The sequence below is a fragment of the Pygocentrus nattereri genome, chromosome 3 (assembly GCF_015220715.1).
Source record: "Pygocentrus nattereri isolate fPygNat1 chromosome 3, fPygNat1.pri, whole genome shotgun sequence".
NCBI classification, from domain to species: domain Eukaryota; kingdom Metazoa; phylum Chordata; class Actinopteri; order Characiformes; family Serrasalmidae; genus Pygocentrus; species Pygocentrus nattereri.
This window is the reverse complement of record NC_051213.1, coordinates 17,325,240-17,349,581: the sequence shown is the minus strand read 5'-3', so window position 1 is coordinate 17,349,581 and position 24,342 is coordinate 17,325,240. Positions and strand designations below refer to the sequence as shown.

Genomic DNA, 24,342 nt, shown 5'->3' with positions numbered 1-24,342 from the left:
ACGGGTTGTTCCGTTGTCGGGTATATTCACGATGTTCACCAAACAGCAACCACATGTCACGTAATTAAGACAAACAGGCATTACAGTATATATCACCGTGTGAACGAGAATTGTTTAAGTTTAAGCTTGTCTCCTTTTAAAAACACACGCAGGCGGATGAATACAGGTAGCTAAAGCTCCAGCATGATCTCTCAAGTCCTTCCTATTTCACCTTAAACCCTCGCCTACCGACTTCGCCTTTGCAAGTAAGCGGACGGATTCTTTGGACGTGATTGGTTGAGGGCGATTTAAGCCCGCCTTCTATTGGCTAGCCGTATGTCAATCATATAGCAACGCCAATCATGGTAGATAGGACACCTTGTACACTGTATCATTTGGCTGAGCAAAGCTAGCTAAACAATTATCTGGAGCACCAAGGGGAAAGAGTTTAGTAATTGGTGCTAACTTCGGCTGTACTCGTTTTGTCGACGTTTTGGTTGTGTTTTTTATTTTCTTACGAGTGTATCCAGGTCGTGGGAAACCTCATCGCTGCCTTACAGATGTGGATACAGTAGCTACTCTGGGTGAGTGTCTCGAGCTAACCAGGCACTAGGCGCTAGCCTGCTATACAGATAGATTAGCTTCCTTTGCTAGCTCGACTTATATTTCTATGGATAACGTTTGCTTGCAGCCGGCTACTTTTCGTTTTATATATTTAAGGAAGCTACCTGAATGTATCCTGTCACTGCAAATGATTTCTTCTGTGTTCTGCTGGAGTGGATATCAGCCCAAAATGGAGGACTAGCTAGCTAGCTGGCTGGCTAAGGTATCTCGCTCTCTGTCGGCATCGCATCGGTTTTTTTCATCTTGCCTGCTGCTGTCAAGGGTACTTGGCCGAGTGGTCGAAGACAGCAGCGGCAGCTAGTTCACCAAAAACGGCTGATAATTTGTCGACGGATACTTAAATCGGTAAACGGTGCGAGCTAGCGTTAGATAGACTCCGTCGTTGGAGGGTTTGAAGCCAAGACGCAGGCTGTGTTGCGGCAGAGGGACAGTCAAATGTCAGGTTTGGTCGTCGCTGTACAGACCTGTCAACACGATTTGGCTGCAGTCCCCCCCCCAAAAAAAATTTATTCATCATCCCGCTGTCCACTCACTTCTGAAGCGAATTGGACTTTTATGTTCGCCAGTTATGCTTTTCTTTGTTACAGAAACGAGTGACAGATCACTCTTATTTCAGCCGATAGCCTTTTAAAGAGCTGCTGTCAAATTCACACCAGTGTGTCCAAGCAAAGGCAACGGAGATGTTAAGCTTGGTTGAAGAAACTGGCAGGACACCTTTTAACAAATCCATGCCAAAAGTTGGTGGTGCCTACGCAGTGCCGTCACACCAGCTCTCTACCAGTGTTATGCAACACAATGTGTTTTTTTTTTCTTCACAGTTTCAAGTTCTGAAGAGCTTGGTGTAAAAAAAAAACTTAAGAATCACCTTGAGTGAACCTCTTCCCGTTATAAAGTCAAATGCAGACTAATACACTAAGTTTTACTGTTTTCGCTTGTGAGTTGTGAAATGCCCAGAGCCCTATATGGGTGCTCTCCCTGCCTCATATCTGCTTTTCTGTTATTATTAACTTGCTTGACCCATTTCACTCCCCTCTCCATGGTTTTTCTTGTCTCAGGTGGTAAGTTGACACAACTTCGACCCACATGTCTTTTTATCTGTTAATTCATTTATTTATGAACATCCATTCTTGGAATGGCCTCAATTTTCCTGCTCTCCCATCCAAGTCATGCTCATTATGAGACAAGCCCCTCAGTCATGCAGTCAGGTAGTGTGCGTCGTGATTCGCAGCAGGGTGTCACATGGCGGAAGCTTTGTCCCTAGAGCCGCAATCCAGTTACTGGCACCCACCTGGGGTGCTGAAGAGAGATATAAATCAGACTCCAATCCAGCGCTCTCAGCTGCCTACAAGATTGTCTTTGATGTTTTTGGCTGTTTTTTGGTGTCCATGAAGGTCAGCAGTAACAATGTCTGACCCTTTTGGTATAAGCAGTGCTTGTTAATGGTATGTCTGGGAGTTTAATGCTGTTAAGATTGATCATAACATCAACAGGAGAACACGTTGAAATGCCTCAGTACTTTGCTCTGTATTTTTGCCAGTGTTGGTCTACAGTATGCAGACCTTAAAAGCTATGAATGTTGGCTTGTAGCCTAGGCAGGAAGACATCACGCAAGAGTGCTTGATTTACCAAAACATTAGTGATTCATTACTGACACAACCTGGCAAACAGCTGGTGTTAATGCTGTTTCAGTTATTAGCCTTGCCAAAATTACATTCTTTCTTATCCTGTCTCTGCTTTGTCACGACATACTGGCTGAAGGCATTTTGGCTCTGCTTTTTATCTTTACACATATACTGTTGTTAGTTTAGAACATGCTTTTTCCATTTAGCTTTTTGTCAAAAGTATTGCATTTGCAAGGCCACACGGCCAGATTACGGCTACAATGGCTAATCCACACAGAGAAATGTGCGATAGTCATCTCTGAATCGCCTCTGACGCTTGTTTAGCTGTCTATGTAAGAGGACCTCGCTCTTTTTAAAAGCAGGAAGCGAAATAGCTTCTTCTACTGTGTATAAGTTTTTGCCATACTGTTCTGTTCCAATTGGGCAAAAAAGTTTTTGGTTACACATGATGTGACACATGTAGTTTTAATCCACTGCATTCTGTGTAGTAATGCTGTTGCTAGGACAAACATATAGCATCACACTACAAGACATTTTAATGGCTATATAAAACGTTGCCTGTGTGTCATGGTGAATCCTCAGAACACACTGTTTCATATATCAGAAAGCAGTTCCAGGTCTTCAGGAACTCACATTAGTAAAACTGTGTCTCAGCTCTTGTACATCAGGCGAAACATGCCATTTCAAACAGCCTCAGACAGAGTGGCTTCAGAAAAGGCATCAGGCTAAAGTAAGCGGCTTCGAATAGCAAAGTTCATGTGACATTCAAAATTCCATTCTATCTTACTAGATTAAATATAGTTTCATGGCCAAATAAAAGTTCAAAATAAATTACAGTTGTAACTGCTTTTTATTATGTTCTTTTTTTATGTTCTCTTTTTATTTCACAGAGACTAAGCTTCAGGTTGCACGCAGAGCAAAACTTAATCTGCTTTAGAGCAAGGTGAAATCTCAAAATTACCAGATGAAAGTGTTTCTAATGTTATTTAATTTTAGAAATTGTTGTATTTGTTACACTTAGTTATTTTATTACTTATATATTATATATAAATTATTTTTGTGGAAATAAAGAACAAAACTTAAAGTCCCAACTTTGTTTACTAAAACAACTACATATGTGACCTATATTATATATGTATTATAAGGAAAAATCTCCAACTTCCACACATTTCAGTGTTAATACTTAAAATCCATTGTATGTCTCAGTTCTGTGAGTTTGTTTGTGTTCTGTTTATTGCAGAAATCATAGAGCTCCAAGTACATTATATTCTATTACACGTATTTTCACTATGTCTTAACCTGAGAAAAATATTTCATTTGGACACATTTGAAGTAAAACCTGTCTTCCAATGTACTTTTTTGTGTGCTGCCAAATTTTTGTGCAACTGAATTTTTATCCTGCTAACTGTAAAAGAGCCTACAGTCTGATGTTATTGTTGGCCAAAGTCTTTTTTTGTTGTGGCTTATTTTTTTGTTCCCTGCAGTTTACCGACTATTAAATTAATTATTTTTAGTACATTCGTGAATATCAAATTGAGTCAGAATGCACATCCCTGGTGTATGTACTATTTCACCTTCAGCAGAGCTTATGAAACTTGCCTGAGATTCACTGGCTGAGAGCTGTAGCGCCACCTAAAGGAAAACAAAAATCTGGATCTGTGTAGCTGTTTTATGCTGCCTTATTTTGCCCTTCCTACTTCAAAATGGCCTCTGTGTCAGTATTGGTTGTGCTGCTGGTGGATTAGGGCTGTTGCTCCTCAGCGAGAGCAGAATCCTCCTTACCATCACTAATCTCTCCTCTAGCAAGCTCTTAATTGAGCCATCATCAGCTGATCCAGGGGTTAAACATCAATTAAGATAATGAGCAGAGTGCAGCAGGTAGGACTAGAACATGCTGCTCTGTCAGTGAGGAGATGATAGTGGAGGTGAGGATACATGCTGAGATTTTGACATGGACTGGACGTGGCCTGTGTTTCATCATTTAAATGATGCGCAACAGATTTTTTTTTTTTTTTTGGTTTACAACTCGCCAATAAAATAGTTTTTACAGTGGATGTCTGACGTATGCAAATGAAGTTAGAATTTGGCGTATTTGTCTTGAACTTCATTGGAGTGGATTTTTTTATGACACCATTGTGCAGTGAGGGTAGGAATCAGGAGGTACCTGATTATTTGATATGGTCTCTGTTCGGTTTGGATATTTTTTAGTGGTATTGATATAACATATAATTTCAAACTTTCATAATAGACATTTAAAAAAAAAAACAATTTGTCAAAATTTTCAAATATTTAATTAGACATTTGCATACCTGAATAGTCTTGCAAGTATCTTCTTTGTTAAAATAAAGACAAACAAAAAAGACTAAACAATGAATAATCTGTAACCACAGATACCTGAGAATAGGTATTTGAAATTGCAGTTGGTATCTGCTGTGGTATTGGTGCATATCTCAGGATTATTGGAGTGTGGGAGCGACTGCTTTCTTTTAAAAGGGAAAGACACACTCACTCGCTCAGTTCTTTGGACTAAACATTTGTGCTTGGAGTCATGGAGTTCATTGGCAAGATAAATAAAGCTTTTAAATGAAAGATCTATGAATAGTTTAATAATCTGTGTTAGATGAATGTGCTATATTATGAAAAAAGCTAAAAGACCAAATACATAATTAAATTGACTTGCTGCGAGTTAAGCACTTGATTGAGTACTTCATTACTGAATGTAGTAGAAACAGTATGGAGTGCAAACATCTGTTAAGATTGGTGATCTTTTTCAGAGTTGTAGAGTAAATTAATAACATAAGAAATTCTTCAAAAATCTTTCATACGACCTACAGTGGCTATATACTGTGTCTCAGTTGTGTGCGTTAGGGAACGAAGAGGAACTCCACTTATACAGTTAAGAGTTCACAATGAGACTGTGGGTGAAGGGGAAATAAACATGCTCAGATTTGACCAATAATTGATGAGGATGCGTTTTATTGTTTTCTGTAAAAGCAATGTTTCCTGATTTACAATATCTCAAATTTCATCTAGCACATTTAGATCCATATAAACCACATAGTGTAAACCACCTTACTGAGCTTGAATATCAAACCATTCTCTTCTGTTCATAGAACTGGCAAAACTCTGTAAACTGAAAAGTGTCATCGCCTTTAAGATGATCTGTAAAGACTTTTGATAAATACGTAAAAAATGTCATTGTAAAATAAGCCGTGTTCAAAATAATTACCAATGGTACAATCCACCTCTTTTTGTTTTGTTTTGTTTTGTTTTGTTTTGTTTTTTCCCCATATTGATATTATAATCTTGAATAACAGCCAATACATATCCAGCATTTTTACTTTAAAAACTATTTAACTTAAAAGTGAGCTATTTTTATTAAAGCACTTAAGGTGTCTATCTAATAGTAAGCTAAACCACTCTAGCACTCTATTGCTCCACAGGAAGAAATACACAGCTGACATCATCACGTCACTCAGTGTGATCATGTGCTATTTCAGGATAGATTTTTTGCAAGATTGGATCTGCTTCATTCTCTTTCCCTCCCCTCTGATAACCGATTCTGCATTATCAGTACTGATATGCCATCTCTAATAATAATGAACGATGGTGAAGGATGATGAGGATGGCAAAAGAAAGCCCTAAATTTAAAGTTAAAGAAATTAAAGCATTTGTTGTGATTATACCATCTTAAAGGACACGATTTGCTGACACCCCCTGTAAACTTTTTGGAAGAATTGTGAGCTGCAAACCGCTACTTTTGCAGAGGAATAAATGGAATGGAGTTTGTTGTGCTGTTGACCCTTTAACTCATCGTGGGTGATGTGGTCAGATGAAACTTTACTTTTTGGTTACAGTCATCTCAGGTATGCTTGATGTAAAGAGTGTGGTAAATGCATCAAAAAGAACATCATGACCACTAACATAAAGTGAGAGGTGTTTGATGCTCTAGGCTTGCTTTGCTGTCACAGGACCTCAAAAAGACCAGCAAATGTGGGCCAAAAAGGTTATTGCTCCTTTGTGGAGGATGAGTATTAGCTGAGGATGAATCTTTCAACATGAAATAATCCAAAACACACTAAAAAATCAAAATAGAAATAAGGTCTAAGTAAAGAATTTTTTTTTTCTCAGTACCATCTCAGTTCCTTCATTTTATTGTGGATTATGTCTATGCGTACAGAACTACTAGCCTCAATAATCTAGGGATCTACGTTGCTGAATGTGCCATGATTCCTCCCAGTCCATTTAAGCTCATGGGAAAAAGTTTTGTGTGTTTTATAAGTTCAGTAATAGGGATGTAACAATAATCCATTGCTCTGTATCGATGCATCAACCAAATAGCAAACGATCCAGTGTCATTGATGTGATGCATAAACATTAATGCATGAGTGTTTATTTTTTATGTTCCAGTGTTCACGTCATTTCTCCCTGTATGATTGTCACTGTCGTCTACTGCATGCAGTGTAAGCTTGCCTGCCAAATAAATCCTTGCTTGCGTCCTGATTTCACACTAAAGTACCTAACTATGCAGCAGCATTCTACCAGTCATCTGACTTGTAGCCGCAAAGAAAGTGAAGTTTTACATTCTCCAATTGGTAGCAGTTCATGGGTGTGGAAATGTTTTTGCCTTAGAAAAAAGTTGGCCAGACAAGACTTTTGCTGTTTGCCAAGAATGTGAGTATGAATTAAGAAGCTCTGGTAATACCACAGACCTTTTAACTGAAAAGTCACAGTGTTGCAGATTGGTGCCTCAAATGTGGGGAATTTTGTCATATTGTAGCATGAGGGTTTCTCCAAAGAACTCTGACGAGTCGTAGATGTGGGGTCAGATTCACAAACTTATGAAGGATATTAGGAAGAACACTAAAAAGTTCATAATGTTCTGAAAAACAGGTTTTGTAAAAAAAATTGGGAAGTTCTTGAAAGGGTAAGAAAATATTTAAGACACAAATTTATTTATTTATTATTACTTGTAAGAATGCTACACGTTCTTACAAACCATTTAAAAAACGTGTATCTAAAAAAAAAAAAAAAAAAGAAAAATTAAGAAAATTCTTAAGTTTTTTTAAAGACCCAGGCCCTGGTCTATAACTTTACTTAATAACTCGGCATACAAAGCAAAGGGAAACTGGCGATCAGGCTCAGGCTAGCACTCGGTTCTCACTGCTAGCAGCCCTGGCTGCTTTGTTTGCTTCTAGGCTCATACTGCTTGCCTCAGCATGCAGCTCTCCGCATCAAAATGAATTGTTTTTTTTGTTTGTTTGTTTTTTTTGTTAAGCAAAAATACAGATTATGAGCTTTTACTTCTAGGATTTTTCGTTATAAGGCCTTATAAGAGCTCTGTGTGTGTGTGTGTGTGTGTGTGTGTGTGTGTGTGTGTACATTTGATGCTTAATTATGCGCAACTACTGCTTTTCTGTGCTTTTCTTTACTGATTGTTCCTTGGGACTTTAAGTGAATGACAGCACATGAGAAGTTCAGACAGGCAGTCCTGCTATTGTCGCTGTCGCTCACGGGTTTAGGCAGAATGGCAGGCTGGCATTTGACTACTGGCAGGGTAAGACATGTCACTTATGACGGAGAAGAGAGGGCCTAACGGGGTTACAGTGGCGTGAGAGCAGGGGTTGGTGATGTCTCCTGCACAGCTGAAACAGCAAGTGCTTTGGCCCAGCGCTGAAACCCTACACCCCACCCTTCTTTCTTTCTCTCTCTCTCTCTCTCTCTCTCTCTCTCTCTCTCTCTCTCTCTCTCTCTTTCTTTCTATCCCTTTGATCTAAGACCGTGCTAATTTTCTGTCTTTCCTATGTCTTCCCACCTCCTCCCCACACTCGAATCATGGAGTATTAGACACCTATTGTACCATTTTCGTTCACCTCTCTCTCCGACCGTTTTTGAGCTGCGCAGCTGCAGGAGATGGCCATCTGCACATGCTGTCTCCAGCACAACGTGGTGGACTTGCTGGCTGGCCTCTTCTCATTGCTTGTGATGCAGGCAATATAGAGAGCTGGGAAATATGCCAGGCACAAAGGAGGGAATGAAGAAAAATCCCCCTTTTTCCTTCTGGGTGACACACTTAGGTCTGTTTTTATATGCGGTTAGGCTGTGTGCCTGTGCATGTGCTTTTTCATGTGAGCATGCATGCTTGTTTGAGAAGGTGGCCCTAAAGCAGTTTGAACATGAACGGTGACTAGACGACAGCTGATCTGATTCCAATATAAGAGTGTAGTAATTATATTTTATATGTACTCATAGGATTATTTATTTGCTGTTGCAAATTATGGCAACTTTCCACAAGAAGGAATAAATGTCCTTGACTAAGTAGGCGGTATGGACAAAAATTCAAAATGCATTTTAATTAAGATTACAAACTGTTTTGGCATATGTCATGGTGTAGTGTATTAGTTTTTTTTTTTTTGTTCTCTTTTTCGATTTAAAACCATTTTAGAAGCTTAAGTAAACAATTTTTGTACATTAAAAATGGTGTATATGCTTTCTAACCCTTCAAGATACAGACGAGTGTATGTGAAGTCCAGGTTCTCTGGAAAAAATGATATGAAACTGCAGCTCCTTATTAGCCAACTCCTTGTTTAAATTTCCTGTTCCACCATAAATGGTGCAGCAGTTACATTCAGGTAGCAAAATGTAACTGCTGTGCAATTTAAGGTGGAACGAGAAAATTTGAAAAAGAAGCCAGTGAATACAAAGTCAGCTTCCACTTTGTAACAGCAGCACTGAATGTTGTTTTACATTCTGAAGTCATTTGTCCCGTATGTGTGCATTCCCATTACCAGTAGAATAATTACAAATAAGGTAAATTGCAGTAATAAAGTGCTGAATTAGACAAACAAGGTGTGGTGGTAACTGTACTGGGCTTCCTTAAGGAGAGGTTTGGAAACACTATAGCCTATAAATAAATATAATAAATGGTAATTGTGTGTGCAGCTAGGCCAACATATCCTTATTTTGTCATCTCAATAGTCTTTTTTGTTTCCAGTCTTTGTGAGTCTTCTTTTGTAACATTTTATATTCTTTTGTACCACCGGAAAGAATTGAAGTCGATAAGCTTGTGATTCTGTCCTTTGCCTAAAAGACAAGGCTAAAATTTTGTTTATAAATAATACAAAGTTTGGCTTAACGATATTATGTGGATTGTTTTTCAGGTTTGCAGTGATAATATGGTTATGTATTAAAAATAAATATAATTAAAGAAAAACACTTTTGATAATTTGACATGGGTAATATCATGGATTTTTTATTTGCATAGTGTGTCCTTCTACTACAGAGGCTAATATAGATAATGAAAAAAGCACAATACACTACATAGCCCAGTCGTTCCTGTAGCTCCTTGAGGTGATGGACCAACGTGAGATTTTGTGTAACTGGGGCCCATTTCTTTCACCCTAAGGTTTTTTGTTTTTTTTTTTGGAAAAGACTAAGAGTCTTTTGTATAGTGAGGTTAAGTTCAGGTTTAGGTGTAGGTGTAGTTGACCTTTTTTACTTAAAATAGAACTTTGATATTGCTTGGTACTTGGCTGGAGAGCTAAAAATCATTTAATGTTACTTTTACTTTAGAAGTGATGGTCAGTAAAGCAGAATAAAGTAAGTTTTTCGTTTCTCTGGTAACAGGCTCAAGGGGATTAAAGTAGAAATGTAGGTCTGTGCCAAACATTGCCTTAAGATGTTAGACTTGGCACTATTTGTTACAGACACTGTTGTGGTGAGACTGTGAATTTACCAATCATTTTTGGTCTAGCTACCACACAGACCACTTGGCTGATGTTTCTCTCGCCCTGCGGCATTCAAAAGCACTCAGGTCAGGTAAAATAGTAAATCTTAGCTTGCTGTCTGAAGCTGACTTGCACTAAGTTAGATACACAGTGATAAGTGGTAACATAAGAGAAAATATATGGTTAAGGCACAAGGAGTACATGTGTCATGATGCATGTGCCAAGCAGCTTCAACGCTTGCAGTAACATCTAGATCATTCATGGTGGGTTTGAGTCTTAACCACACATTTGTTTCTACTGTAGGAAAATCTATTTACATCCACATACTCACTGGCCACTTTATTAGGTGTTCAGTTGCTTGTTAACACATAGCTAATCAGCCAGTCACATGGTCGCAACTCAATGCATTTAGGCATGTAGAGGTGGTCAAGACAACTTGCTGAAGTGCAACCCGAGCATCAGAATGGGGAAGAAAGGTGATTTAAGTGACTTTGAATGTGGCATGGTTGTTGGTGCCAGACGAGCTGGTCTGAGTATTTCAGAAACTACTGATCTACCAGGATTTTCATGCACAACCATCTCTAGGGTTTACAGAGAGTGGTCTGCAAAAGAGAAACTATCCAGTGAGCAGCAGTTGTGTGGACGAAAATGCCTTGTTGATGTGAGAGGTCAGAGGAGAATGGGCAGGCTGGTTCAAGATGATAGAAAGGCAACAGTAACTCAAATAACCAACCAAAATCTCTGAGGAGTGTTTCCAACACTTTGTTGAAAGTATGCCACGAACAATTAAGGCAGTTCTGAAGGCAAAAGGGGGTCCAACCTTTTACTAGCACCTAATAAAGTGGCCAGTGAGTGTATATTATCTAGATGGTGATCACAGTAGTGTTGTAGACCTTATTGCAAGCAGTTCACCTTGCGGCTCTAGAACTTGATGCAGAACACTATTTCTTACACTAAATGACAAATGTCCAAATTTAAAGTGTGATGATATTTGCTTGTTTACATTAGCATTGTTGCTTGTTTTAGCTTTGTTTTTATACTCCACTCAAGTAAATATCTCTGACTGGATGAAACATTTTGTGTTAAAATATGTGCACAGTGAGACCATTTTTGAAAGTTTGATATGTGCTCCAGTATAGTGGATTTAATGATGATTATGACTAAAAAGGCAGAATATCAGCTTTAATTTGAGGTGTTTTTAGAAGGTGAAATATGGGCAAATCATGAGTCTTGTTTTAGATAATCCTGCTCCCCATGTTTTTAGACCTTAGAAGTAATTGTACAAAATAACACACTTCTTAAATAAAATTAGTTTAGCTCTTGGTTGGTATTTCTAGCAAGACACTAACAATATCATTTAAGCTGTAAATGTATGCTGGCTATGTTTATATTACAGTAGTAATGTGGAATGCCTTACATCTTACACTTTGTAGTTATCAGTTCTTGTACTAGACAGTGGCTTTCTTGAGCACTTAAAGAAAGAAAGATAAATTTGTGATTCTTTCCTTTACATAAAATCAAAGGCTGACATTGGGGCTAAATTGTCATGTTTCAGACTTTTGAAGCGTTTTTCTATGAGAACTAGAAATGTATTCATATTGAGTAATGAGTTCATCAAGTAATTATATTCAGAATATATTTGCAACTGAACATTGTTTACTAAAATTAATTTAGTACTTGGTTACTAGTTCTAGTAAATTGTATGATAGTGAAATTTGCTAAAAATGACTAGTTAGCTATTTCATATTACGGTAGTGCTAAACATTTTCTTACTGCTTAAACTTTGTGCTAATTAGTTCTTGTTGTCCATCCATCCATCCATCCCTCCATCCATTATCTTCCACTTCTCCGGGGTTCGGGTCGCAGGGGCAGCATCCTAAGCAATGAGGCCCAGACCTCTATTTCTCCAGCCACTTCCCCAGACTTCCCCGAGGGAGGCGTCCAGGAGGCATCCTAACCAGATGCCTGAACCACCTCAGCTGGTTCCTCTCGACATGAAGAAGCAGCGGCTCTCCTCCGAGTCCCTCCCGGATGACCGAACTTCTCACCCTGTCTCTAAGTGAGAGTCCAGACACCCTGCGGAGGAAACTCATTTCAGCCGCTTGTATTCGCAATGTCATTCTTTCGGTCATTACCCAAAGCTCATGACCATAGGTGAGGGTCGTACCATAGATTGACCGGTAAATTGAGAGCTTTGCCTTGTGGCTCAGCTCTTTCTTTACCACAACAGACCGGTAAAGAGCCTGCATCACTGCTGACCCAGCACCAATCCGCCTGTCAGTCTCCCGCTCCCTTTTACCATCACTCGTGAACAAGACCCCGAGATACTTAAACTCCTCCACTTGAGGCAAGAGCTTATCCCCGACCCAGAGAGGGCTCTCCACCCATTTCCGCCTGAGAACAATGGCCTCAGATTTGGAGGTACTGATCCTCATCCCGGCCGCTTCACACTCGGCTGCAAACCGATCCAGCGAAAGGTGAAATTCACGGCCTTATGTCCTTATGTAGGAACGAGTCTGACTTACTGCCGGCCATGCAAGCCAAACTCCTGCTTTGTTTGTACAGGGCCTGAATGGCTCTTAGCAAAGAGCCATGTAACCTGTACTCCCGAAGCACCTCCCACAGAATACCCTGGGGAACACAGTCAAATGCCTTCTCCAAATCCACAAAGCACATGTGGACTGGTTGGGCAAACTCCCATGAACCCTCCAGAATCCTAGAGAGGGTGAAGAGTTGGTCCAGTGTTCCACGACCATGGTGGAACCCGCACTGCTCCTCCTGAATCTGAGGTTTGACTATAAGCCGGACTCTCTTCTCCAGTACCCCTGCATAGACCTTACCAGGGAGGCTGAGGAGTATGATTCCCCTGTAGGTCGGAACACACCCTCCGGTCCCCTCTTTTGAAAAGAGGCACCACCACCCCAGTCTGCCAATCCAGTGGCACCGCCCCCGATGTCCACACAATCTTGAAAAGGCGTGTCAGCCAAGACAACCCCACAACATCCAGAGCTTTGAGGAACTCCAGACGGATCTCATCCACCCCTGGAGCCTTGCCACCAAGGAGCTTTTTAACTACCTTAGCGACTTAGGCCTCAGTAATGGACAAGCCTATTCCCGTGTCCCCAGACTCTGCCTCCTCACTGGAGAACGTGTTGGTGGGATTGAGAAGGTCCTCAAAGTATTCCTTCCACCACCCAATGACATATTCAGTCGAAGTCAACAGCACACCATCTCCACTGTATACAGTGCTAGTGGCACACTGCTTTCCCCTTCTGAGTCATCTGATGGTTTGCCAGAATTTTTTCGGAGTCACTTTCCAAGGCCTCACCAAACTCCTCCCACACCTGGTTTTTTGCCTTGGCGATGACTGAAGCCACAGATTGCTTGGCCTGTCGATACCTGCCAGCTGCCTCTGGTGTCCCACAGGCCAACCATGCCCGGTAGGACTCCTTCTTCAGCTTGATGGCATCTCTTACCTGGGGGGTCCACCACCGGGTTCGAGGATTACCGCCCCGACAGGCACCAACTACCTTGCGGCCATAGCTACAGTCAGCCACTTCAACAATGGAGGAGCGAAACATGGCATGTTCTGAGTCAATGTCCTTCACCTCCCCCGATATCTGGTCAAAGATCTGATGGAGGTGTGAGTTGAAGATCAATCTGACAGGTTCTTCTGCTAGATGTTCCCAGCAAACCCTCACTATACATTTGGGTTTGCCTGGTCTGACCGACATCTTCCCCCACCACCTGATCCAACTCACCAGCAGGAGGTGATCAGTTGACAGCTCAGCTCCTCTCTTTACCCGAGTGTCCAAAACACATGGCCACAAGTCCGATGACACGACTACAAAATCAATCATTGAACTGCGGCCTAGGGTGTCCTGGTGCCATGTGCACTTATAGACATCCTTGTGTTCAAACATGGTGTTCGTGATGGACAAACTGTGGTTTGCACAGAAGTCCAAAAACTGTACACCACTCGGGTTCAGATCACAGAGGCCATTCCTCCCAATCACACCCCTCCAGGTCTCACTGTCATTGCCCACGTGAGCGTTGAATTCCCCCAGTAGGACAATAGAGTCTCCAGGAGGAGCACTTTCAAGCACCCCTCCTAAGGACTCTAAGAAGGCTGGGTACTCTGAACTGCTCTTCGGTGCATAAGTACAGGCAACAGTCAGGACCCGTTCCCCAACCCGAAGGCGTAGAGAAACTACCCTCTCATCCACCGGAGAAAACCCCAACATAAAGGCGCTGAGTCAAGGGGCTATGAGAAAACCCACACCTGCCCGCCGCCTCTAACCATGGGCAACTCCAGAAAAGAATAAAGTCCAGCCCCTCTCAAGGAGATTGGACCCAGAGCCCAAGCTGTGTGTTGAGGTGAGCCAGACTATATCTAGCCAGTATCTCTCAACCTTGCGCACCAACTCGGGCTCTTTCCCCGCCAGTGAAGTAACATTCCAAGTGCTAGTTCTTGTTGTGTCCCATCAAATCCTTATGATGTGTCTTCGCAGAACTATTGTCAAGTATTGTAATCACGTGACCATGCCATTGTAAACTGCACAAACAGAGGGCTGAGACATATAAGAGAATGTGATGCTGCAAAATAAAAGTGTGTTTGTATGCGTGTGACTCTTCTACCCAATGCAGAGTGCCACATGTCAACAGAAACATATGCTCAGAGGTCAGTGGAGGCATCTCACAAAGCTGTGGTTAAGTGAGGCCAAGAACAAAATGTCCTCTGGCCGAGTTTTTATCACAGAGTGGTTGTGAGGTACCAACAGGTGTGGGGTTGTGAGTGTGCGTACACGCATGCTGCTGCAGGTATGTCACTTTAGGGTAACGGCTGGGAAGTGTGATTTGCAGGCTGGGGACTTAGTGTTAGATGGTGTAACATAAAGGGTTAAAGAGACTATGCTCTCGCACACCTGTAGCCTGTCAGCTGCTGGGGGGCTGTTAAAACGTCAGCTGTTTCTGAGAACGTTTGTGTGTTCCTGTAAAGAAACAGAGTGGAATGATGGTAAGGTAGTGGTGAGAGACACTCAGTTACTTGTGTGTGGGCCACTTCTTAACAACAAAATACCTTTTGAAATCTATTTATTTAACTCCAGAAACCTTTGTCTGTAGTAGACACAGCAACAGCTGATGGCCAAGAGATCAGCTCACGCCTACAAAACCATGCAACTCAATCTCAGTTACTGTAGGGGTCATTTTCTAGAGAGAATGTAGGCTATTTGTTTTTATTTTTCTCTTTTCTTTTTTTGTTAGGGCATGCCTACTAGTAATTGAAATATCAGCTAGGTTTCTGGGTCTTTACCTTTTATATTATATTTTTTATTCACGCATCAGTATAGATACTAGTATTGGATATCAGCCTGATACCATGGACTCAACCTCATAAAAATGCAACAATACTAGCATCTGATACCAGCTGATATGGGGCTGAGCATTAAGACGATAACAGTAATTATTGCAATATAGAAATATAAGAAATGTTCGATAAATGTTTGATATTTTAGGCTATTCTCACATTTTCATGTTCTAGAGATTTCACTGTAACACTACTCTGTTGTCATCATGAGAGGGTACACTTTTTCGACATGATTTCACAGGGAAGGATGTGGGGACTAAAATGGGTTGCAAAATATACTTTGGCGGGCTTTGAAATAAACATATAACATCTATGTGTGGAAAGCATAGGCCAGTGTTTTACACTTTTAATAGGAAGTACTTATATGGGTAGCCAGCATTTTCGCTTTAGTAGTGTTAAATTACATCTGCTCCACACAACTACAGCCAAAGTGGTCTGTGTGTTACAGCACTCAGACTTTCATATTTTAGTGCAAGTGCATTCCCAAGCAACAAAAGTGAAAGAAAGAAGTTGATTCATACTACAGCTTTGATTTAAGCAAAAGTAAACTGAGGCTGTTGTATGTGTGTGGGAGAGTGGGGGAAAAAGCTAGCGTCCCAGGCTAGCTGTATTTAGCAGCTGGTTTACACAAAGTAGGGCTCTGTCACTCACACAGCATGGCCGAATTGATGTTATTGTACTGAACTACAGTGATCAAATTAGACAAAAACTCTGATTTCAATTTACACACCCCTAAAAGGAGGACATTGTTTGTGTGAGGCAGGAGAATCGCACTGCAGTTAATGTATCCATCTTTACACAGCGAGTGTCATATATATTGCGGTTCTTCTGCCTCTCAAACCGCTAGAACAAAATAGAGAAATCCAAATGTCTCCTAGCTTGTGTTTGAATACTGTGATGGGCAATGTGATCCATCATTGACATACCAATCCAGCAAATGTTTGCTGTTCATACTAAATTCACCTGTTACCACTCTGATTTGAATTGAAAATCTAGTACTTTATTTGCTGGTTAATAATGTTATAGCTGAAGCTTGTTGTTGTATTTATTCTGCTGTATATTATCTGCCCATTTCAAACACGTTGCGTTTTCCTCAACGTATGCTCTTGCCATTTTGTTGTAGCAAAATATTTTAACAGTTTGAATGTAAATTGGCGGCACGGTGGCGTGGTGGGTAGCGCTGTCCTCTCTGTGTGGAGTTTGCATGTTCTCCCCGTGTCTGCGTGGGTTTCCTCCGGGTTCTCCAGTTTCCTCCCACAGTCCAAAGACATGCAGTCAGGCCAATTGTGTAAAATGATCAAATTGTAAGTCGCTCTGGATAAGAGCGTCAGCCAAATGCCGTAAATGTAATGTAAATGTAAATTGATGTTGTTGAGAAACTAAACAATTTAGCACTGGTAACCAGATAAACTAGCACTCATCACCAGACAGCTACAAAAATTATGAATATTACAAAAAATGTGGCTGTACTGTATGTGAGAGAGTGCTGCTTTAGCCAGCTGGTTAAAAACAGGTAACCAGGGAAACTAGCTCTCCCCCAGTATCCACTGACGGATATGTGAAATGTTCTGCTGTTAGGCCAGTATTTTGTCATCTTTTGACCGTAAGGAGTAATTTAAGACCACAGTTTTATCCATCTGGTTTTATCCATCTCTCACTAAGGAGCAAAAATCAACCTTTAAACTTAAATAAATTTCATATTTGTGATAATTATTGCTTATTGTAATGAACATTTTTCATCACAGTAATGTTTTTGGGCCATATCACTAGCCCAAAGTTGGTACCATGAGATTAAAGCCTAGTTAGTATACACTGCAGCGCTAATGAACAAACCACTCAAACTGGCAGCGAGGGAGGTCTGCACGCAGAGAAGTATTGTTGACTCAGTGGAGGTCGAACACAAAGTCGGTGGTCACTTTAGACATTCTGCCTTGGCAAATTGCAGCCAGGAATACACTGTGATTTTTACCCTGTTTCTAAGCGTACTTAAACGCAATCACAACCGCTTCCACAATATGAGTGGAGACACGTAGGATAGCAAAACGAAGGCAAAAAAAGTCAATATTTGCTATCGTAGTCTGTATATGCCAACTTTACTCTGTTTGAATAAAATTAAGAGATATAAATGTTAATGTGGTGATTTTTTTTTTTCCCAAAAAGTCTTTAAAATAGGCTGTAGAGAGACCGTGTTGTCCCACTGTCTGTCACTGCCTGATTAATAGCACTGCTGTGGTGCAGTTTCTCAGTGTGTTTGCTAGGCTGTGGTTCATGTAGCATGGACAGTGTGAGTTTGTAAAATAGATTTTGTTCACACATGATGGTCTATTGAAACATATACTGTGAGATTTCTAAAATCACACAGTGTATGTCTGACTTTAGATGACATTCAACTAGACTTTGGCCTGCCAATTAAAAAAACTTTGACGTAAAACTCCACAACTGAACTGTGACTGGTTGTCACAGACAGATTAGAAGCACTATTCTGATGTGGAACAAACCCTGCTGTTCTCCACTGCAGTACTACTCGATCCATTGTAGCTATTGTAACATAGCAATGCATTTCATTTAAATTCAGCTAGATTGTAATAGTTTATTTCTTAAGGTAAATTGTACCCATTTACACTAAGAGCTACTCAATTCTAATTAGGTAATTCAGTATAGTATCAGACTTTGTATTGGCAAGTACTAAAAAATATGTGCTCATATTCATACTTGGCATAAAAAAAAAGTATCAATGCATCCATAATATTTTTTTTTTTATATCTGTGTCTAAATGGTATACACAAAGAAGCAAGAGTCCATAGTGCCCATGTTCCTCTCAGAGCCTTGCTCCGCTATAGGCCGTCTGTGCCCTACCGGCTCCGGTACAGCCAACATGTCGCCCGGAAGAGAAGCACACACAATCACACACAGATCCCCTTATTAGGCTCTGAGCCAGCACAGTGTGGAAAAACATGGAGAGCTTCAGCTATGAGAGAGAGAGAAAGAGAGCACTTCTTAACTATTACCAAACTGTTTGTTTTGCTAGTAATTGTGACCTCAGATTTTTGGCATGCTGTTGTTGTGTTTTAGACCTCTTGTATATTTGTTCCCACCGCTGGCAGATTTCCGACTTGATACTGGGAGAGAGGACACCCCCCTTTTTCTAGAACCTCTCCATATAAGTTATGCTTTGTGAGAAAATTGCTCCTTGGACTGTGTACTGTTCATTTAACTCTTAGCATTCACAGTGCCAAATCACATGTTTCGTGCCCAGTAAGAAACTGTCTGTCCTGCAGTGACACAAGTGTTAAACAAACTCAGGGCCTTCGAATTCCCATACCCCTCAAAGCCCTTAGAGGTTTCAAGGTCAGAAAAGGTCAGCGCTTGCGAATCTCTCCTTGGAAAGCATTGGTGCACTTTAAATGCACTTCAGTGTACATGAACCGTGTTTTTCTAAATCATTTTGTACCATGTGTAGCTTACTATTATCAAAGATCATTTCAGAGACAGAAAGGAATATAGTCTTTTACTCACTACGGGAATATAGGACATGGATAGAACCTTATTGTGTTGTACGTCCAAACTGTTTACACTTTCTTTATAAGTATTAGAAGTATTGTAATACAAAGGCTATGGTTGGGCACGTTTGGAGAGCCTGTTAATGACATGTAACGCTCCTAGATGCGGAGTTAAAGCTCCTAACATATGTGAGGGGAAGTAAGGGGGGGGGGGGGCTTAAGACAAAAGGTGTGTAGGCAGCTGCAGCTGCTTTCACATCTACACATACAGAGACATATAGGCAGGGAGATCTGACACACTGCTTTACTGTGAACCCAGCACTAACACCCAACCACCCTCTCAGTTACCAGCAAGGACACTGATGAATTGGAGCCAGTTGCTGAAGGCATATAAGGGCAAAGGGTGGGGAGGTGGGGGCCGGGTTGAGAGAGAGGAAAACTGATCGAGGTCCTTGCATTACAGGGTCATCACTGGACTAGTCACTTCTGTCACACAGCCATAGCGCACAGAACAGGACATAGAACACATCTCTTTCTATGTCCATGAGGATATTGTTGATTCATTCATTTGCTCGTGATTCCGTACCATTGGCTAGACTCTGGATACATGTGACTGTCCATCCATTGAACCATCAGAAAGGTTTAAGAAGAAAAGGTAAGAAAAAAGACCGGCTTTAGGAACACAGCAGACTTGTTTCGTGTAGGCACCTTAAGGTTAGGCCTGTCATTTTTTTGTGGCAAGTTTGTGTCAGTCAAAGAACTACTAGATGATCTTCTCACTTGAGATTTTTTATTTATTTATTTATTTATTTATTTTATTTTCTTGAATCATTTGAAAAAATGGTACTAATAAGGGATTTATATCTGCCAACTTTAGTGTAATTGGAGTTTAGCTGTATTTAAACACCATGTAGCCTATTTCTGCGATGTAAGATCAGTTTAAGAAGCTTTGGTGTGTTGGCCCTGGTCTGTTAGACTTGGATTTTATCCTTTCTCTAGTATTTCTCCCCATCAAGTAATTATGGCTATATGAATGTTAGTTGCTCTAGATCTTCCCAGTCTTTGCATACTAATTAAATCTAAACAATTAAAATGATTTTTTTTTGTTGGTAAGATCAGGAAAATATCACAGTGTGGCTTGTGTAGGCTCTGTGCAGTTTACAGTGGCTGCTTTGCTGTGTGTGGCCTATCAGAGATCCTTTTCACAGCTGTTGGCTTGCAAATCAATGGATAATTGCAAAGGGAGGGCTTTTGATTGACATCCCAGGTGGAATGGGCTGTAGACTGTGTTGCCTGCTATCCAGCACTTTTGCTTAATAGAGCCTTGCATGCAGTAGCTCATAAAGGCTATGGAAGCAATGCTAGTTGCTTCAGCTGAGGTTTTTCTGTATTTCTTTAGTGCGCTTAAGGGAAAATATGGTGCTTCAGAAAGATAATTTAAGGTTGCTATTAAGAGGGAGTCTGCATTTATTAGGCTCTTGACATTGTTTCAAAGCGATACTTGCTTGTTAGATTTTCTCTGATGTATGAGATGTTACTGGAAAATGGCACTTCATCTCGTTCTTTCTGTTAGCGTAGATTGTAAACACTGTAGAAGTTTAGTAATGATCAAAATTTGAAGCATATCTGTGTCTAAGCTGGTCGTTGAACCTCTTTTGTGCACCGGTTGACATGGTGAAGAGTTTTGAATACATCTGTGTTTCCAGAAGTCATGCTGATGTCATTGCTGTGTGTATAAAAGGTGTAGTCCCCTTTCTTGCCTGACCCCTTCTGATCATCTTGGGGATGGAGAGAGGTGATAGATAATTTAACTGTTAACTTTTGGCTTATCCCTTAGTGGTTGTGTCCCTATAATTGTGTGATGATTAGCCCTGCCTCAATATTATCAACTGACCGGTCAGACCACATTACCCACACTGATGCTGAGACAGATACTCCAGTGTCAACTGCAAACTGCAGTCACACAACAGTACTTATTTAACATTGTGTTTGGATTGTGAAACAGTGTGCCAGTAGTAGGGTTCTTGGCCCAATAACCAGCATTTCTGGGTTCCTTATGAGCAGTAACTGTCATTAATAGGCATGAACAATGTAATTGCGAATCAGTCTTAAATGCTCTTTAAATATAATATGTATATTAACACTATACATATTATATTTAAAGTTAAAAAGTTTGGAATCACCGTTCAGAAGTAATAAAAAAATAGTTTGGTTACAGACACATGTAATATTATTGTAAAATGTTAATCATGTGGAGTTTTACAGGTATTAAATCATTAATAGGACACTAGGAAGCTGTAAAAGAAAACAAACATTTTTTAGATGTCTCCAGAATGATGAGCAGAGCCGCAAAAGATTATAAAATGATTGAGAAATCTTTATAGTATAGGGAATGAAGTAAAATTAAATTAAATCCAGAAATGATCATATTTCAGACATGGAGATCAAATCTCAAGGCAGATAATGTGAAAATAATTATAGTATGTTATTTATCTTTTAACTTTTTTTTTAATATTGTATTAAATCTAAAAACACTTTTTAGTGAATAGAATGTAATATTTAAATCCACATTTTATAAGTCCTTTATAGATTACATTTTTAATATGCCAGTTGATTTTAAACTTGTGGAAAGTAGTGTATATCTTTATGAGCTTGGATTAAAATGGAAATTTTAAGATGCTGTACTGCTGATGTGATATCCACATCGTAGACCATCTACACATTGTCCACTTCCACTTTTACTGAAGTTGTCCAAAACAAGACAAAATTCTTTTGTAAATGAGTTTCGTGAAGTTAATGGTGGCTGCCTGAACGTTGCAGTTTGCTTGTCGACTCTTCTGAAAGGTTGAACAGTAGCAGGTGAGAATCACAGATCCTCTTCAACACCGCAAACCCCCACCCTCCTGACTGCTGTCTGCCCTGCCAGAAGAAATACTGCCCTTGAATTGCAACCCCCCTCCCCCACCCTGCTTTTGGCATCAGGTTTCTGATATGATTTGATTTGTTAGCTCCCCTGGTCTATGTCCTGGAGGATAAACCCGATGTCCTGACCGTTCCGGACTAATAGGTCATAGACTCACCATAAACAAAACAAGTACATATATGTTGGAAAACCACAATCACCATACACTAGGGTCAGCAGCTGAGTGGCCATGTTGGAGCAAGCAAGTGCCTGCCGGTCAGAGAGCATGAGGCAACAGGCTGGAAATATCCTGCAGTTGGTGCTGGCAGTACAACCCAAGGTTGGAGTAAATCACTGGAGTCCCATCGGGCATTGCAAGCGCCATCACTGCCCCAGTTAGGCTAGAGTGAGGGTTTGTAGAGCGGCCAGTTCAGACAAGCCCAAGAGTGTGTGGGTGTTCTCTCATCGGGATTGTTCTTTTTAGGGCTGCAATTATCAAATGGTTTCATTTTTGTATATGTGATCGAGTGCTAACATTTGAATATACCGTTAGGTTAAGAAACGCTCAAGATATGTTTCTTTTAATAAAAACTAAATTCAATTTGCTTTTTTTTGTACCATTGAATAACTTAAATTAATTCTGCTATGTTTTCATTACTTTGTATACAAATTAGAATTATAAGGCTGCATAATAATTGGAATTATATTGTTATTAGCAGATAATTGCTTTAACTTATTATTATTATTATTATTATTATTATTATTATTATTATTATTATTGGACAGATATTTAGATTTGAGTGATATAATATATATATATATATAGTTCAATCTTTGAAATATTAAATGATATATTACTTGAACTCCTGAAGAATAGAACCTTTTCAGTGTTGCATTTTATTTATTTTACTGCATTATTTTACTGCCCTACATACATTGCAAATGTAATCCAGGTAGACGATAATAGTCCCAAGTTCTACATTTTATAAATGTTTGCGTTAGCATATCCATTGGCAGATACACTAGATTTCCAAAAGTATTTACTCACCCATCCAAGTCATTGAATTCAGGTGTATAATCACTTCCATGGCCACAGGTGTATAAACCAAGCACCTAGGCCTGCAGACTGCTTCTGCAAACATTTGTGAAAGAATGAGTCGCTCTCAGGTGTTCAGGGAACTCCAGCATGGTAACGTGATGGGATGCCATGTGTGCAACAAGTCCAGTTGTGAAATTTCCTTGCTACTAAATATTCCACAGTCAACTGTCATTGGTATTCTAACAAAGTGGAAACGATTGGGAACAACAACAACTCAGTCACGAAGTGGTAGGCCACGTAAAATGACAGAGTGGGGTCAGCAGATGCTGAGGTGCATAGTGCGCAGAGGTCGCCAACTTTCTGCAGAGTCAATCGATACAGACCTCCAAACGTATGCATGGAATGAGTTTCCAAGGCTGAGCAGCTGGATACAGTCTTGACCTCAACCCGATAGAACACCTTTGGGAAAGCCAGGCATTCCCATCCAACATCAGTGTCTGACCTCACAAATATGCTTCTGGAAGAATGGTCAGAAATTGCCATAAACACACTCCTAATCCTTGTGGAAAGCCTTCCCAGAAGAGTTGAAACTGTTATAGCTGCAAAGGTGGGCTGACATCATATTAAACTCTATGGATTAAAAATGGGATTTCACTCCATTTCAATCCTAACATCAGGTACAGTGTGATAAAGTGTAGCACTGGCAGATATTTGTTAAAAAATGATCACCTTCGGACAGATGTTTAGATTTGACAAATATCAAACCAGTCTTTAATTATGTATTTATTTTACTCTGAAAGAGCAGAATGTTTAGACAGTGCTGTGCTACAGTGCTGGCATCTGCACCTTCCTCATTTTACTGCAGTTGTAACTTTACAGAAATAAATGGCATCATTCTATGCCAAAACTGCCAAACTAGGTAGACGTACTTCCAATTTCTACATTTTACATTTGTCCATCACCATCGGTATGGCATCAGCAGAGATAGACATGAAAAATATCTGATCAGTATTTGGCGTACCAATCCCGTACTAATGCATCCCTACAAAATACCATATATTACATATTGCTACATTTTGTGATTGTGTAACATAGTGACATGGTAAACTAGGCCACTCATCTGGAAACGAGTGAGCTTGGTCTGGCTATTTACTGGCTCATTTGGCTCACACACTATATTTTGCAAGTCTAATGTTTCCTGTTAGTTTTTCAGTATTAAGTTTGGATTGGACATGAAATCTTGCACCTAGTGTTGCCCTAACACTGTTGTTAAGATGTTTATTGTATTTACATATTTATGTTCGCTTTTGTCCGTTCTTTCTCGTCAATGTAGATGTGACCACGGACTTGGGAATGGCACTGTTTTCCGGAGACACATGATGAATCTGGCCCTGTGTTAGCAGAACATTCTGTAGCTAAGCCCATTATCAGTTCAGATAAGAACATTCTGATTGCCTTCGTTGTGGTATCTTCATTTTTTTTTTTTTTCAAAAAGTCATTTTGCCAATTTTGTTTTGACTGTTTTATTGGCTGCAGGGTTCTGGCACCATATGGCCCTGGATCACTGGTAGTGACCATAAC

At 40.2% G+C, this 24,342-nt stretch overlaps 1 protein-coding gene across 11 annotated transcripts in view; it reads left to right on the top strand.

The window, feature by feature from the left end:
- The first annotated feature begins 280 nt into the window (after positions 1-280).
- Positions 281-24,342, top strand: part of mef2d (myocyte enhancer factor 2d) — a 70,323-nt gene continuing 46,261 nt past the window's right edge. For 2 of the 11 annotated variants that reach the window (XM_017682024.2, XM_017682020.2), the window contains exon 1: positions 325-563. The gene's annotated coding sequence lies outside the window, so the exon portion shown is untranslated. Of the gene's footprint in view, positions 564-19,288; positions 19,476-24,342 lie in introns of those variants that run through there. The other 9 variants (XM_037537358.1, XM_017682023.2, XM_017682026.2 and 6 more) reach the window with 9 other exon arrangements.